The following is a 16,967-nucleotide window of genomic DNA, read 5'->3' as shown; positions in this document are numbered from 1 at the left end:
ATTATGTTTTAAAGAAGCACTGATGGACCCTGCTCAGGCTTCTTATTAACTCTTGTAACTTATATTAACCCATTATTCTTATCTGTACTAGCCATATGGCTTGGTACCTTTTTCGGCTGGGCAGGTCACAACTTGCCTCTGCAGTGTCTGGACAGGACTGCAGAAAGAGCTTCCTTCTTCCCAGAATACTCCTGTTCTCATTGCCCCGCCTCTACTTCCTGTCTGGTTGTCCCGCCTATACTTCCTGCCTGGCTACTGACCAATCAGCATTTATTTGAGACATAATTGACAGAATACAGAAGTCTCACACCACTTCCCCCTCTATTTTTTTAAACAAAGGAAAATATCCATAGTCTGTTTTTTAGGAATGTGGGTGTAGTATTCCAGGATACTTTCTGCTGTTTGGGGGTGCTGATATTCTTATGGGGACCTAAAGAAAATTTAGAGTTATGATCAAGTCCTGACTAGAGTATCCTGTGAGATTTGATCATCTCAGACAGCATCTTGAATCTGTTCTGGATGTCAAACTCAGACACTGAGCCATCTCTTCCTACCGGAGATTTCTCAGGTGGTCTTCCTTGATCAAACCTGATCTTTCTTAACTCAGAATGAATCCACAGCCTCACATTTCCTGTGGAAACAAAAGCAAAATCTCTTCTCCAAAGTAACATATCTTTTGACTTCAATTTTGAAGTCAAGGTATTTTCAAAATACCTATCTTGGATTAGTTCAGCAACATTTATAAACAGATATCTTTTAGCAGCTGTTGCTCCTTCCTCAGCATTCAAACAATTCAAAAAGAGCATAATAACATACAATATCCAGATTCTCTGTGTATTTTCCATCTTTACGTGGCTTTATCTTAACCTCTATTTCTTTTACTTTTTGAGACAGATTCTCTGTGTATCTTTGGCTATCCTGGAACTCCCAGAGATCCACCTGCCTCTTCCTCCCAAGTGCTGGGATTAAAAGTGTGTGTCATTGCTGGGCGATGGTGGCGCACACCTTTAATCCCAGCACTCGGGAGGCAGAGGTAGGCGGATCTCTGTGAGTTCGAGACCAGCCTGGTCTACAGAGCTAGTTCCAGGACAGGCTCCAAAGTCATAGAGAAACCCTGTCTCAGAAAAAAAAAAAAGTGTGTGCCATCACACCTTGAGTTCACAGAGGTCTGTCTACCTCTGCCTCCCAAGCATTGGGATTAAGGTGTTTGCTACCATGCCTTGAAATCACAGAGGTCTATCTGTCTCTGTCTACCAAGTGCTGGGATTAAANCTCTCTCTCTCTCTCTCTCTCTCTCTCTCTCTCTCTCTCTCTCTCTCTATTTTGAAAATTTAATCATTTTTTCAAGTCTGCATATATTTTTAACACACTGTAAACCATTTAGAGGTTTTCTTTGACTTTGAATCTCTCTTTACTGTCTATTTCTCTTTTTCTGCCTATATAAGTCTTTAACTTATCAAGCAATATGGGTAAAATTAAAGCCATGGCTTTGATGACTGGATCCAGCCCATTTGTTAGCTTTCTGAGATTTCAGTCTCATGGCTGAGGTACCGACTGGAGCCATGTTTATTGCCACAACTCTATGGTGTTTCAAGGTCCTTGCCAGCAAGTAAGCTGCAACAGTGTGTCCACAAACAACATTCAAATGCTCTCTCTGTAGCCAAACTTCCTGCCTCAAAGAGTCAGAGTTTGCACTGGCAGGATGGCCCAGAAAGCCGACATTTTAAACTGGTGCAGTTTTTCTCCTGCTATCGCTGAAAAGCAAAAAGCATGTGTTCAGCTTTTATCAACACCATTTAAGTGTTTTGTGGCAGGACCTCTTAAAGAGCTACAGGGTTTGTCAGCTAAAGCTGAATCAGGAAGTCTCTTTTAGATGAGAGCACTTGCTTACCTCTAGCAAGCAGAGCAGACCCAAGAAATTGCTGCTACCAAGAAACCATGCATAATGCTGTTATTTTGTTCTAGAATTACTTCCCAAGCTGGCTTAGGCTTTATGTGGATGCAGTTATGCATGTGGGCACCATTCTGTAACATGAGGGCCTGCTTGTTGGGGTTTCTATCCTGTCTGGTCAAGCAGGCCCTCATGTTACAATTGGTAGACTCAGGAAATTACTCTCTGGCTTCAGCCAATCATCTGAAAGCATTTAAGCAGAAGGCTTCTCTTTAAGATAGAAACAGAATGAGCAGGTAGGTGAGATGATTCGGTGGGTTAAGGAACTTGACACACAAACAGATGACCTGAGTTCAGTCACCAGAACTTGTATGAGAGAGCTGATTCCCAAGAGTTGCCCTCTGACCTTAGCATGTGCACTCACATATACAAATAAACATAACAAAAAAATTTTTTAAAAATGAATGCAACATAAAAGGTCCACTTTAGTTTCCAGCCTCTGTCCCTTGCATCAGAATGAAGAATGCAATGCTGACTCTCACCCAAATGTCCAGCCTCCTGGCCTGACCTGTGGGTTCTGGGCCTGCCAACTTTCTCCATCCTATGCACAGATTTGCTAGACCACATCTCTCCTACTGGTTCTGTCTCTCTGGAGACCCTGACTGATACACTACTTAGCCTTTCCAGCCTTCACTTGCTCTACTTTACAGTAGGAGGCAACTAAAGCCACAGGGCCAAGCTGTGGTGAGGTTCAGATACAATTCTTGAAAACCTTCCCCTTATCACACATCCTGGTTCTTCTTCCCTTTCTCTTGTTCTTTTCTCCCATGTTGAATAAGTTCTGAAAAATTTCCTGGAAAGGTCAGAGTCTTCATAGCTTCAAAAAGAGAAGGGAAGAAAACAAAAAGAACAAACTGAGCAGGGGGATGTAGAGCTTTGTGTGTATGCTGTGCGTGCCATACAGAGTGCAGTGTGCAGTGTGTGCTGTGCAGAGTGTGCTCTGTAGTGTGTGCTGTGCAGAGTGTGCTACGTAGTGTGTGCTGTGCAGAGTGTGCTATGTAGTGTGTGCTGTGCAGAGTGTGCTGTGCAGTGTGTGCTATGCAGTGCTCTGTCCAGAGTATGCTGTGCAGAGTGTGCTGTGCAGTGTGTGCTGTGCAGTGTGCTGTGCTGTGTGGCCTGTGTTCTGGTTTGGATAGGGCTTGTTTACCTCCCCCTAGAGGTTCATGTGTTAAAGGCTTAATGTCTGGGCAATACTGAAAGATGTCCGAACCTTTAATAGGTGGGAGGTCCTTAGCTCACTGGGGCATCGTCATTGTAAGAGATTATGAAACTGGTTGCTTCCTCTGGCTTCTTGTTTAGTAATATAAGTTTTTGTATATAGTCAAATCTTTACCTTGATATCATATGTCAGGGAGAGAAATATAGATAGATAGATAGATAGATAGATAGATAGATAGATAGATAGATAGATAGATGATAGATAGATAGATATAGTCCTCATTGAATTGAGTCAATACAGACCTCCCAAATAGGAGCTGAATAAACCTATTTTCTTTATAAGTAGCCTGTGTCAGGAATTTCATTTAACTGGTGGAATGCTAACACTTAATAATGTCCATTGCTCCTTCTTATTTATAGGTTAAGACTTTCCTCTCCCTTTTTTTTTTTTTTTTTTTTTTTTTTTTTTTTTTTTTTTTTTTTTTTTTTTTTTTTTTTCTCTTTTTTTGTGGAGAGGGGGAGGCAAAGTTTCTACATATCTGTGGATGACCTGGAACTCACTCTGTAGGCCAGGCTGGCCTTGAACTCACAGAGATCAGCCTGCTTCTGTCTCAACAGTGTGGAATTACAAGCAAGCGCCACCAGTCTCAGCTAAGGACCCCACCATGACCCCGAAGCTGCACTCAGTTCATGTCTGAGCACTGTTGGCTGAGCCTGAATGAATACAGCTTCTTCCTTCCCATGTACTCAGGCTGGGAACAGATTAACATTGTGAGAGCAGAAGTCAGTGTGGCATTTCAGCAGCAACCCACCCCCAAGTTCAACATCTTGGTTTTGGTGAGAAAAGGAAAGATGGGGTGCAAAAAAACTTCAATCCCCCATTTGTTAAAATCTATATAGTTATCTTTCCTAAATTGTCAAGGCTGGCCTTGATCTTATTCTGTTGCCCTAGCAAGCTTTGAGTTCATTCTCCTGCCTCTGCTTCCCGAGATGGGATTATAGCCTTGTGCCACCAGATGATCATTTCAAATTAGGTCTCAAAATGTCTTGAGTCCCTTTTTCCAAAGCTGGACTCTGTTTCTCTCCTTAAGTGTGGCTCACAAACAGGACAAAGGTGATCCGATGTGACTTCCACATTAAGTTATGGAATGGATATAGCTTCTGCCTGTTTTTTTTTTTTTTCTGAGACCCTTGACCTTAGAACCTAGCCACTCAGTAGGCTGTTTGTTGGAGTTCTGTCCCTTCAGCCCATGACTGGCATCCTTACAGATTTAGGAGTGGGTGAGCGTGTAGATCAGCTGGTTCTCAACCTGTGGGACTTGACCCTTTCCACACGGGCTGCCTAAGAACATCAGAAAATCGAGGTGTTTCCATTACGATTCATAACAGTAGCAAAATTACAGTTATGAAGTAGCAACAAAAATAATTTTATGGTTGTGGGGGGAGGTCATCACAGCATGAGGGACTGTATTAAAGGGTTGTGGCTTTAGGAAGGTTGAGAGCCTCTGCCATTCCAGCCACCAGCCGTTGTCTCTTCGCTCTAAAATCTAGAGCAGGGACAAGCCTTCCTGCCTGTGCTGTGCTTTAAATTTCTGAGCCATGAAAATCACAAACCATTTCTGCTCTTTGCTCATAAGTATGTGGGTGATTTGTTGTGTACGGTTTGCAAGCCTCTGTTTTAGGGTCGTCTCACACACAGATGTTCAGGTGCCAGAAGGTAAATGGCTATCGTGTGGTTCTTATTCCTGGATACTCGGCCAGAGAGAAAGCAAATTGAGACTCATAACCAATGAACCTGAGCCCAAGTGTCTATACTCACCAAAGTCTTGAACGTTGGGGTCTGTCTCTAACGGGGCAGCCATGTTTGCCTTGGCTCCAACTGAGGCCCATCTGCAGCACCTCAGATCAGAGCTTCATTGTTAGTTCTATTTAGTGCCAGATAAAGTAAGTGTTTTTTTTTTCTCAGCCCACAGGCACTCCCGGGAGGCTGTAGCTCAGAGCAGCGATGAGGGTGGCAAGCCTGGCCTGATAACATACTACCTGCTATAGTCTGGATGTCTTCCCTGTTCACACGCTGAAATCCCAACGCTTGAGGGAAAGCTGTCTGGAGGTGCCTGGCTCCCCCTGAATCAGACAGATGGAGGACCAAGGGGATTCTTTTATCTCTTCTTCCATGCATGGATGCACAACGAAGGCAGCCACCTGCAACCCAGAGGCAAGCCCTCGCCAGAACCCAGTCATGCCTGCCTCAGCCTCAGACATCCTGGCCTCCAGAACTGTGACACCTGACTCCTGTTGCTTATAGGCTACAAGTTGTGCTATTTTGCGAGAGCAGCAGAAACAAAACGAGACATCTTCGCAGCGTGAGCTTGGTGAGGACAGACAGAGCCACCCCAGTCTCGTTCTTGGGTCTCGGGCAGAAAGCCAGAAGCCAGAAAAATGTTCCCTATGTCCCTTGTTGTGAGGTTGTAAATTCAATCCATCAGTCTCCAAGCGACCTGCCTGCTCCGCCATAGAGTTGTATCCATGATACGGGTCACCCACTCCAGAGTGACTTCTGTCTCCCCCTTAGCTCAGAGACTGCCAACTCCCTTCTGGGCAGGGACTTGAAAATGTTCCCTCAGATGACGTCATGTCTCTTCTGGTACTGGTTAAGCCTTCTGCCACTTCTGAGGCTTATAACCTTGCCCTTCCCAAGCTTTGTCTGCTCCCCAGCTCAGGATCCCCGTTTCTCCTCCGCTTACTCTTGGGCTTCCCAGATGTTCAGTACCATCAGGTGGCAGCTAAGTCCACCAGGTGGCAGCTGGCAATGGCCTTGAGCCATGCTGACCAGCTGACCTGGAGTTCACAAGGAATCTTAGACACGGCCTCAGCCTAGTGACCTATGCTTGCTCTCCACTCAGGGTATCCACCAGAAATTAGGATTCTGGCTGCAGCCTTCATCTCGGCCATGTCCGCTCAGCTTTCCGCTGGTGTTCCAGGAGACCAGTGCATGCTGGGTCATCTCTCTTCCCTTTCAAGCCAGGATGAAAATGCAACATTGGCTCCCAGTCACGTGTGTGACGTTAGCGCAAGAGGTATTGGGCACTGGCTTTTGAGCTCCCAAATCCTTGACAATATCACCCCCACTGTAGCATCCACGAAAAGCCCAGCATGAGAGAGACTTTGAGCGGTGTAAGGATTAATGAAATACAGTATCGTTCTACCTCATTGAATTTAATGGCTGCATCATGTACTCTGTACTATGGATGTTCCCTAATCTGTTTAACTGATCCCCTATTGGACACCATTAAGGTCATTATTATTGTTATTAGATGAGCAGCTCAGCCTTGGAAGCACACTCTTAAATGTTTTCCCTCCAAGGAAAGTGAAAAAGCTGTATCTCATCGAGCTAAACACGCCCCTTGGAGGTGATTGCACCCCAGCCTGAGACTCATGGGCATCATCATGATATCAGCAGCAGGAGGGGGGCCCTCGGGAATACAGGGGTGGGTGGACAGCAAAGGGAAGGGCAAATGACCAATTTGCCCAGCTAGGACCGAGTAACTAAAACTTCCTATTTTTCTCCATTATACGCAGTCACGGACTTGTGCCTTCTGGAGACACGTGTGGGCCTACTCTGACTACTCCTCTTAGGTGCTCAGGAAGGTCAGCTTGTGAGGGAAGGGAACGAGGAGGCTGGTGCCAGTCTGGAAGAACACAGAAGAAGACCCGTTCCCGGGAGCTCCACACGCATAACAGGCCCTGCTCTCCTGCTCTCTATCTTGCGATACTGTGACATAGCTAAAGGTGGCCACTTCTCCACAAACTGAACAGGGGAAAACTAACTTGAACGTGTCAATGTTAAGGATATGCCAGGCTCGGTGGGAGACCGCAGCAGGAAGGCACTCATGGAAGCAGAAGGCAGCTGTCAACAAGTAATGTCTGTCGCGTGTCGAATGCGCGTCTGAACATTCTACAGGTTCCAGCTCCTTTAACTGTACAACAGGTTGAGGAGGTAGGTCCTATCAACCCCATTTTACAGATGGAGAGACTGAGGTACAGCTGGACTATGTTGCCAGATCACAGAAAGGACTGGATGACTGGGGATCTAGACCGGTCCTCTGTCTCCAAGGCAACTGCAGCAGAAGTGGCCATGGCCAAGAGTATTCAAGTGAGAAAGAAAAAAAATGAAGGCCTAGTCTTGTGATTGGTACAGAGACTAATCACTTCCACTTTTGAAAGGAAGACATTACAATCTGGTTACCAGGCCGTTGTTTCCTATGCTCAGGGTGTGGTGGACCATTTGAAGGCTTCCGAAGACTCTACTGCCCTGAAACAAGTCGAGCAATAGGAGCTGTCCTCTGTCTCCTGAAAACCTGAAAAGGCTTTGCAGTCTAACTGTTCGGGTGACCACTGTGAGCTAGCAGTCACAGAGAAGGAGGAAGAGACTAGGTAAGTGAACCGGGAGCTCCAGGGCCTGGCTGTGTAGTCAGTTAAGGGCAAAGAAAGAATGTGGGTTAAGAAAATCACCTACAGCCGTCACCATGTACGGACAACCCTACACGTCACTCTCTCTTCCGCTGGATCGCATGGCTTCGAAGGATTTTTTTTTTTATATTTGTTTTATTGTTGCATCAGATTTAGGAGTTGTGCCAGACAGCTGCCGCTACCTCCATCAGATAAAGAAGCTGAGGCTCAGGGAAACTTGAATTAGCCAGGGTCATGCAAGGGAGGGCGGGGAGCTGGGGTAGGCAGCAGAGCCAGAAATAGAACCCATCTCCCCACTCCTAATTTGAAAGGATGATACAAGGGTACTGGCTCCCACTGTGAGAAGTTAATATACTCCACATTCAGTGAAGTCACGCGAGTAGATTGACACCGTGGAAAGTGGCAAGTACTAAAAACTTGCTGCCCCTGGCTCCTCTGCCACTTAGACAGGGCTGGGCATTTAACACGTGCCTGCACTTCACCGACAATATACCGATAACATCTCAAATTGAGGCAGCAGAAAACATTGCAGCCTGATGAAGGCTGGTACCTGGGAAGTAACGGAGGAACGTGGCATCTCCCTTCAGTGGCAGTGGAAATCATAAGAACACTGATTTGTCCGCTAACCCGTCACTGTGTTACCTACTGTTGGGGACTGCAGACCGCCTGCCAGACCCCGAATTTCTTGTAAACAACCTGGTTTCCTCTACTCTGAGCATCCTGAAGCTGCTCTAAGCACAAGACCTTGACGGCGGAGGGTTTCTGGTGAGGCCTGCAGCTGAAAGATCCTGAGAGCTGGGGTGTGGCCAGAGCCCTATATAAGCTGCCCCTGAGCACAATAAAGTGGGCATTCTTGGCACTCTTGTCTCAAGGATGACCCATGTCCCCGTGGCTCTGTCTGTCTGTGTGTGCGTGTTTTTAAGTCTCAACTGGGTTCCCGGCTCATATACCATCCCGTAGTGCAGACCCTACAACCTACTTCAGGCGCCGTCTTATCAGAAGCCTGCATCACTGAAGGCCACAAAGCCAGAAAGTCATGAGATGGGGTCCAAATCCAGATCTGTAGAATATTCTTATTCGTGGTGCCGCATCTTAATTATTTTTTCATAAGCAGAGTACATTTTCTTTTCAACTCCACGGCACCCTACCTTCTCTCATCTTGTAAACATATAATGGGATTATAACTAAAATCAGTCAAGACAACTAATTTCAAATACACAATGAATATTTTAAGGGGGACTTCAAATCTCATAAGATTCTATAATCTATTAGACCATTTTAGCAATTTATAATCATGGCCTATAGAGAATGTCAAGAGTAATAATCTGACCTCATTATTTCAACCACTGGAGATCTCGTGTATCATAATTGGCTCCTAACATCCACAATCTAATTTAATTTATTGATGGGTACCTAGTATGTATATTTCGTGGATTTTTTTTTCATTATTCAATTGCTACATCTTGGGAAAAAATCTAGTTTTGTTCCAGGGCAGACGCTCTTCATGCCGACATGTCTAATGACATTTTAAAAGTGCTTGAGGGTAGAAGAAGACTATCAAGGTTCCGTAGATAAAATGTGTTATATTTTGCTAAGGAAACTGCTTTCAGGACATAAATACTTGACATGCAAAACCACCTAGCTAAAGGAATTATCTTGTTGATTAAAAGTGGAAATGGAGCGCTGGTGTGGTTTGACTTAGAACGTCTAGCATTCCCAGCCTCACTCAGAGAGGGCTGGCTGTAGTTAGACTGCTGAGGAGCAGGAAAGCACCCCTGAGTCCGGAAGGGCGCAGAGCACAGGGCACGGGCGAGAAGCCTGCTTCCAATCCCAGACCTGCCCTTCTGCTTGTGGGGCCTCACTGAGCTCCAGGCCCCCGCTGCTCGCCTGCTTCCGGTTTTTATAGGCAGGGTCTCATATGTCACGCAAGTACTGCTAGAACTTACTGTGTGGTTTCGGCTGGCGTCAAGCCTGTCATCCTCCTGCCTCGGCCTCCTAAGTGTTGGGATTACAGACGTGTGACACCAAGCCTGGCTCTGTTTCCCATTTTAAAGGTGAGGTTAGGAGTCTGGAAGGATGGGACGGCAGTCAAGGGAATACGCTGCTCTATCACAGGACAGTGTTACGGTCAGCTGTAAACCCAGCTATGGGAACTCAGATCCTCTTCTGGCCTCGAAAGGGTACCCACACTCTTATGCATATACCACATATAGACCCCCACACATATACTTGGAAATAAAAATATTTTTTAGAAGGAGAGATTAATAAAACCTCCTCAGTAAGTGTCACGGTGAAGATAGGACTAATCATACAATTTTTGGGGTGCAGAACAAAAAATGTGGTGTCCCTTGCTCAGTATCAGCAGAAGCTGGCATGATGGTGCACGTCTATGATCTCAGGGCCTGGAGGACCGCTATGAAAACCAGAGCTGGATAGGAAGATCTTGGGTCAAACAACAGGTTTATAACAATGTATATAACTACAAAACACATAGAAAAGGATAGAATTCCCCAACTACAATGTCGGGAGAATATGGCCTTTCTGAGCAGAGTCACTGGACACCCACAGGTCTGCGGGGGCTTCAGGGTCGGCACAGACAGCAGATGACACGAAATGTCACGCAGAAACTCGACCCTACATGCAGAGGTTACTGAAGAATGTCAGTCCTCCGTGCCTGGGCTCAGCTTGCCACCTTGTTTTACACAGCATGGAAAAGGAGTCCAAGAGTAACTTCATCTTGTAAAAAGATACCCAGGTCAGGCTTCAGAAAATGGGATTTTCGATCCCAGCACACACGTTGAGTGGAAGAGGGCGGAGGACCAGGGCTACTGCGCCCCCACCTTCCCCTCGGTTATGTCAATTTTAGGAAGAAGAATAGAGAACATAAGGATGTTGTTTCCTAGCGCAGGTCTGAAACCATAAAGCTAATCTCATTGGGCCTTGCACTACATTGAATTAAACTCTTAATTCTAATTTCACCAAATAGGGTTACCGAGGGAACAGGAAGCGGAGCTTGGTAACTGAGTTCTGCTGCCAAGGGGAGGTGAGAGGGGACAGAAAATTGATTTTGAGCCTGCTGAGGAGCAGGTGAGGCTATTAGGATCTATTGTGGGGAGTCTGCTTCTTTGTAAGGAGGTAAAGGTGTCGGTGGTAGGCTTTGCCTCGTGGGGTTAGGCGGCGTGTTTCCTTGGGCATCCTTGTCGTGATAGATGGCTGGGGTCTCTGCTGACGTCGGCTGTCCTTATATACTCCAGGATATCCTGACCAGACCAGACATGTCTGCAGCTCACCATGTGGCCCTCCTCAGGCTGGATGACTGCTTTTAGGTGTAGCTACATAGTACTTCTTTTAAGGTTAGGGACCACCCAAGTGGCAGGCCTTTGCTCAAGGTTGGGCCTAGGTCTGTAAACTGGGAGGCAGTGATGTCCAAAGCTGACGAGGGGCCTCAAAGGCCTCAGTTTGAGATGTCAAAGGTGGTCCAGTGTCCACCCCCAGTAAGATGCAGCCATCGCTGCCCAGGGGGAAGCTAAGGGGTTGTCTCTGAGTGGAGGGCTGGAGTGCACAGAGGACAGCAGAGGAGCAAGGCCACTCTGCCACGTAGTTTCAAGGGCAAGTGTATCACTTAAAACAGTTACTGAGAACCAGGTGGTGGTGGCACACGCCTTTAATCCAGTTGGATCTCTGGGTTTGAGGCCAGCGTGGTCTAAAGAGCAAGTTCCAGGACAGCCAGGGCAACAAAAAAACAAAACAAAACAACAAAAAACAAAACAACAACAACAACAAAAACCCCACAAACAACCAAAACCAAAACAAATAAAAATTCCAAAATTGCCCACACCTTTAATCCCAGCTCTTAGGAGGTGTGAGCAAGCAGATCTCTGTGAGTTCAAGGCCAGCTTGGTCTATAGCACCAGTTTCAGGATAGCCAAGGTTTGTCTCAAAGTAAATAAATAAAACAATAACAAAAACAAACCAGTTGCTCCAGTTACGCCGCAGCACCCCACGTGGGGATTTTGCACCATGTCTCTTGCCAGCAATAACAAACTTCACAACCTACCAAGCAGGGCTGCACCATCTGGGCTCCCTGGTGACAGGGGTGAGGATCCTGGTTTGAACTGGTCTAAAGCAGGCTAGCGCCCTGGGCACATTAGCTTAGGACCTAATGTGGTTGCCCTGCTTTCTGACTGGTCTGTCATTTCCTCTACCCTCACTATTTGTCCTCAGCATCAGTAGTCACAATTAGCCGCCTAGTCAGACCAGAAAATGTTCCAATGGCTCCCCCTGCTGCCCACAGGACATACCGCAGGCAGTTGCAATCAGAAATACTCCCAACTAAAAGGGCTGATGCTTTAAAAACGGCCTGCAACAGTCTTATGTAACAAATAGTACTTTTTAAAAAGTTGTCTTTAAAAATATAGTGTTTTCTTTTTAAAAAATAAAATAAAAATGAAAAAAAATTCTCCCTTCATCCATCTGGTCCCTCTACTCTATCAACCTCATCATAATCTGATTGTTCACATTTTATTAAAATGTAATTTCTATGAGCTAGAAAAAATGCTATCTTTTACAGTGTCTACTGGTCAGGACTTTGGTATGAGGACAGAGGCCTTTGAGAAGTGGTTACAAGGGCAGAACCTCATGAATGGAATTAGCGTCCTTAGAAGGGGCTGAGGAGGGCTAGAGAGAGGCTCAGCTGGGAAGCTTCACTCCTCAAGCATGAAGACTCACTTCCTAGCATCCAAATAAACACCAGGCGGGTGTGCCAGCTATCCTGTAATCCCTAGAGCAAGACAGGGAATCCCCGGAGCAAGCGAGCTGGCTAGACTTGGCAAACCGCCGAGCTCTGGGTTCAAGTGAGAGATGAATGCCGAATACCTAAGGCTGAGAGCTACTGAGGCTGACAATATCACCCTCTGGTCTCCACGTGGATACATGTGCGCACATGCGCTCACACACACTCACACACACAAATGGGGGGAGTGTCAGTTACCAAAGAGGCCAAAGTCCTTTCTCCCATCATGAGGGGCCCCTGCAAGGTACCACCTATTAGGAAGCATGCCACACCTGAAGGCACCCTGACGTTGGACTTCTCAGCCTTCAGTACTGTGAGGAATTCCTTTGACAACCCCTCATTCTATGGTATATGTTGAGCATTTATTTTCTGAAGAGCTTGGCATTAACAAAAGTGGTTCAGCTAAAGATATTTTTGTAATATTTACACAGATTCAACTAGGTAAGCCCTCCCTAATCCAAAATCTTTAAATGCTCTAGAATTCAGAACTGTTTGGCCTGGAGTGAACTGGATGTTTTGGACACTCACCAAATGATTCTACTTTACAGACAAGATTTGGAACCACGGCCACGACCCCTACACTTGGTACCAGATATGGCAATTGCTTCTGAGGGCTGAGATAAAAGTTAGTCAGTCTTAGACATGGATATGAAACATTAAGTATACATGCATGTTGGTGGCATGAAAGAGGGAGCAGGGGATAGGGAGGAGGGATGAGAGTCCATGAGAGCTGGGACTGCACAGACAAGCAGGACTATTGCAGGCACAGGAGGGTGTGTGTGGACAACCTAGCCCGAGAAGAGCCTGCCTGCAACAGGACACTCTGGTGACAGCACGGCCCTTCTGGGGCAGGCAAGCAGTGAGACTGATGCTGTGGAGGAATGAACTCGGAGGCAGGCCCGAGTGTGGGAGGGCAGAGAGAGCCAGTGTCAGGATGCGTCAGGACACACTTGGCAGACGTCTGTGCTGAGTAGGCAGGGAAGCAGCTGGGGAGGTGGGAGGCACTGTAGAAAGATCTTCCATCTTCCAGGGAACTCGCCCCTCTCATCCTTTCCACCCGGCGATGGCTGTCCACAACAAGGATACTGTTATGGCTGGGATCTTAAAGCTCTCAAGATATTAAAGGTTTCATTGCCATCCTGTGGTCCTCCTGAAAGGTGGGACCTTGTGGAAGTTAGGTCAAGTTAGGTCCTTAAGGGGGAAACTAGTGTACCATGTATCCTTAAAGAGATACCAGTACCCCAGGTCCCCTTTACTTATTGGCCATCAGGAAGTGAGTGTCTCCTCAGGCACACACAGCCCCCACTGTATCTGCCTAACCACACTCGGTGATGGGGCCAAAGGATGGTGAACTGACTCTTCAAAGTGCAAGCTAAAATCTCTCTCAAGCTTTGTACTTTACGTCCTCAGTTATAGTGAAAGAAAGCCAACACACTGACCGTTTTTGCCCCTCTTCTTGCTGATTAACCATTCCAAATGGGAAGGTAGGAAAACCACTTATGAATTGGCCAATTTGATTCAAAACCAATTCCATCCCTTGTGATGAACAAGACAGATCATTCCAAGTCCATAGGATTATTTTGATTAGGAAAAAAAAAGTCAATGATTCTTCAGGTCTGGTCCCTGACTATGATAAGCAATTCAATTTCTCACATGCTACCCAGACCCACTAAATCGCTCACAACTGATGCCAGAGATGTTTCCACAGGAGATCCTCTCACATATTCCAAAGTTTGAGAAATTCCAATTAAAGGAGCTGCTTCTTCATCCTGTGGCTTTTTAGAAGTCTACGTTGCCTTTACAAAGTAGGAAAAACACAATGGTACCCAGTTGTGGGCTCTGCTCCAGCTCTTCTTGTTTTCTGGTTCAATGCATACATAGGTGCTTCAGGAGTAAGGCTTTGAGATGAGTGTATATAAAACCGAATTTGGGGGTTGGAGGAATGACTCAGCAGTTAAGAGGGCTTGATGCTCCTGGCGAGGACCTAAGTTCAGTTCCCAGCATGCATCTAATTCTACCTTCAAGGGACCCAGTACCATTCCTGGCTTCTGAAGGCATCGCATATACGTGGCACACATACATGTATATAAAAATAAAAACAAACCGTTAAGAGATCTGAGCTCCAAACCAGCAGTGTATACACACTTGACCTCTGTGGAGGGGCCTTTCTTTCAGATCAGCGTATGAGTACCAAGGGGCTGGTCTCTGATCTAAGCACTTCCCACTCATTTATCCTCAGAGCTACCATGCCCAGAAATACCTTCAGTACAAAAATGAAGGAGCTGCGGTCAGGGACTGTCCAAGGGCATGATCACCAACTCAGGGCTGGGATTCAGGCACAAGCACATGGCTGCAAGGTCTCTAAGTTCTCCAAGCATTCCTTCGCAAGCAGTTCTGAAGTTAAATTCAACTTACTGAGCCTCAGCTCCCTGTCCTTTGCTGTCAAGTCCTCCACTCTGGGCTGGCTGTCAGATATTAGTGTTTCTGCCATGTGACCTGAGGATGGCGATTTAGATCATCTTGTGGGAGGCAGACAGATGAAACTTGTTTTAGGATGTGTGATTAATCTAATTTCAGAATCTGCTGCATATGGAACGGTTTATTTCTATTGAATTCGGGAAGCTCGTTCCTAACTCCGAACTCGCTGGAAGAAGCAACTGCTGGAGGAGTGGGGCTCTTTCATCATGAACTCATGCACCCTTCCCAGAATGACTTGTACTTCCTGCAGCTGATAGAGCATTTACTGAACTTTGTAAATACTCTTCAGAGCCGCTGGAAAGTAGGAGCCAGGTGCCAGCTCTCAAGTACTGCTGCACGGGTAAGGGAACATTCAAACATACTGACAACCAAGAGTTTAAGCAGTTGTTAAGTAGCTCAGCGGATTTCCTTTGTTATAGGAATGCACTTCAAATCTGCACTTGGGTTTTCAGAATTATTATTTTTTATATTTTAAAATTGAGAGCATAAGGTTTCGGGAGGTTAACTTCAGTGGCTGGACAGATGGTTCAGCAGCTAAAAGCTGGTCTTCCAGGAGTTCTAGGTTGAATTCACAGCACCCACATAGCAGCTCACAACTGCCTGTAACTCCAGTTCCAGAGAATCTGGTGTATCCTACTGGCCTCCGTGGGTACCAGGCATGGAAGTGGGATGCAGGCAAAACGCCAGAATACATATAGCAAAATTTAAAAGTCACACAGTTTTCTGTGACTTCAGATTGCTATTACCCAAAAGAAAGCCAATGCTGAAAACAGGCTGACAGAAGGTGTTGCTGTTTAAATTGAAGGCGTGTGAGGTGTGAACACTAAAGCAAAGATGGCCTGGGGAGTTTCATGGATGGTGCAAACAGCAATTTGTATACTTGTTCTGCAAAGTCTATTATCCACGTTTAACTCTTGACTTCCACCCACTGAATAAAATAGTCCTTCACGGTAGCACCTGGCTAGGGGATTAGTTTTGGACAATTCCATAGTAAAAATGTCTTTCTTCAGTGCAAAGCTCAACGGGACCAAGTGGCAGCATCTCTTGCCACAGGTCTTTAGAAACAGATCCCACCTCAACCTTTGAGTCCACCTTTCCGTTGCCCTGAGAGCCTACCCTTGAACAGGACCTAAGAACACTTTCCTTCCTCCTGGCATACTGGCAGGCTTCAGAAACGCCTCTGAGCAAATTGAAATTGGCTTGCAAAGGGGCAGGGATGTGGCTTATCTGGGGACAGAAAACTCAAGATGCTGTTGAAATTCTGAAACAGCCAAGGCTAACCTCCTGGGCTGAGGAGCACACATACCTGTGAGATGATAAATCGTGTTTGATTAAAATGTCTCGTTCTGGTAGGGCATGGTGGGACTCACCTTTAATATCAGACTTGGAAGCAAAGACTGTCTCAACATCCCTTCCCAACCAACCAACCAACCAACCAACCAACCAACCAACCAACCAACCAACAAAAACCCACTATAGTCAAGGGCTAACAATAAATTTGAGGTGTGTTCAGTAGTCTTTTCGTCTTTTCTTCCTTTCTGCTCCACAGTGGTAGAAATTTAGGGGCACTGAAGATTTTGGTCGCAAAGCTATACCAAGTGTCTGTCAGAGCAGATTATCTAAAGCCCTTCTAACCACAGGTCAGGACGACAATGTGGTACAAGTGCAGACTGAATGCCTTCATTTCTGACAGCAAACATGGCACATGTCAACCCTCCAGAGGACTGAAGAACTCTCAAAGAGCTGGTCCCTCTTCAGCTCAGCACAAAACTGGATTGCAACCCTGTAAGAGCTGTTCAAGATTACTAAAACGAAAGAAAAGTAGTTCTGCCCCAGCTTGCACACCACCAACACATCTGTAAGGCCTACATTTGCAGGGTATTCGAAGAATCTCTTGAGAAAGGCTTTATGGTCAGCCCTTGCAAAGGCTTAGAAGTTGACTTCGCAGAGTCATAAAGTCAATTAAGTTAGTCAACAGGAAAAACTAGATTTTAGATTGTACCCAGTGATCTTTAAGCTGTCTTTTTATTTACCTATCTTGAGTCACTAGTGCTATGATTAAAGGTATGTGCCATCATGTCTAACTATTTCTTTCTTTTTTTTTTTTTTTTTTTTTTG

The sequence above is a fragment of the Alexandromys fortis genome, unplaced genomic scaffold (genome assembly GCF_014885135.2).
Source record: "Alexandromys fortis isolate MF-2015 unplaced genomic scaffold, M_Fortis_MF-2015_v1.1 scaffold_148, whole genome shotgun sequence".
Classification (NCBI taxonomy): Eukaryota; Metazoa; Chordata; class Mammalia; order Rodentia; family Cricetidae; genus Alexandromys; species Alexandromys fortis.
This window is presented reverse-complemented; position numbering follows the sequence as displayed.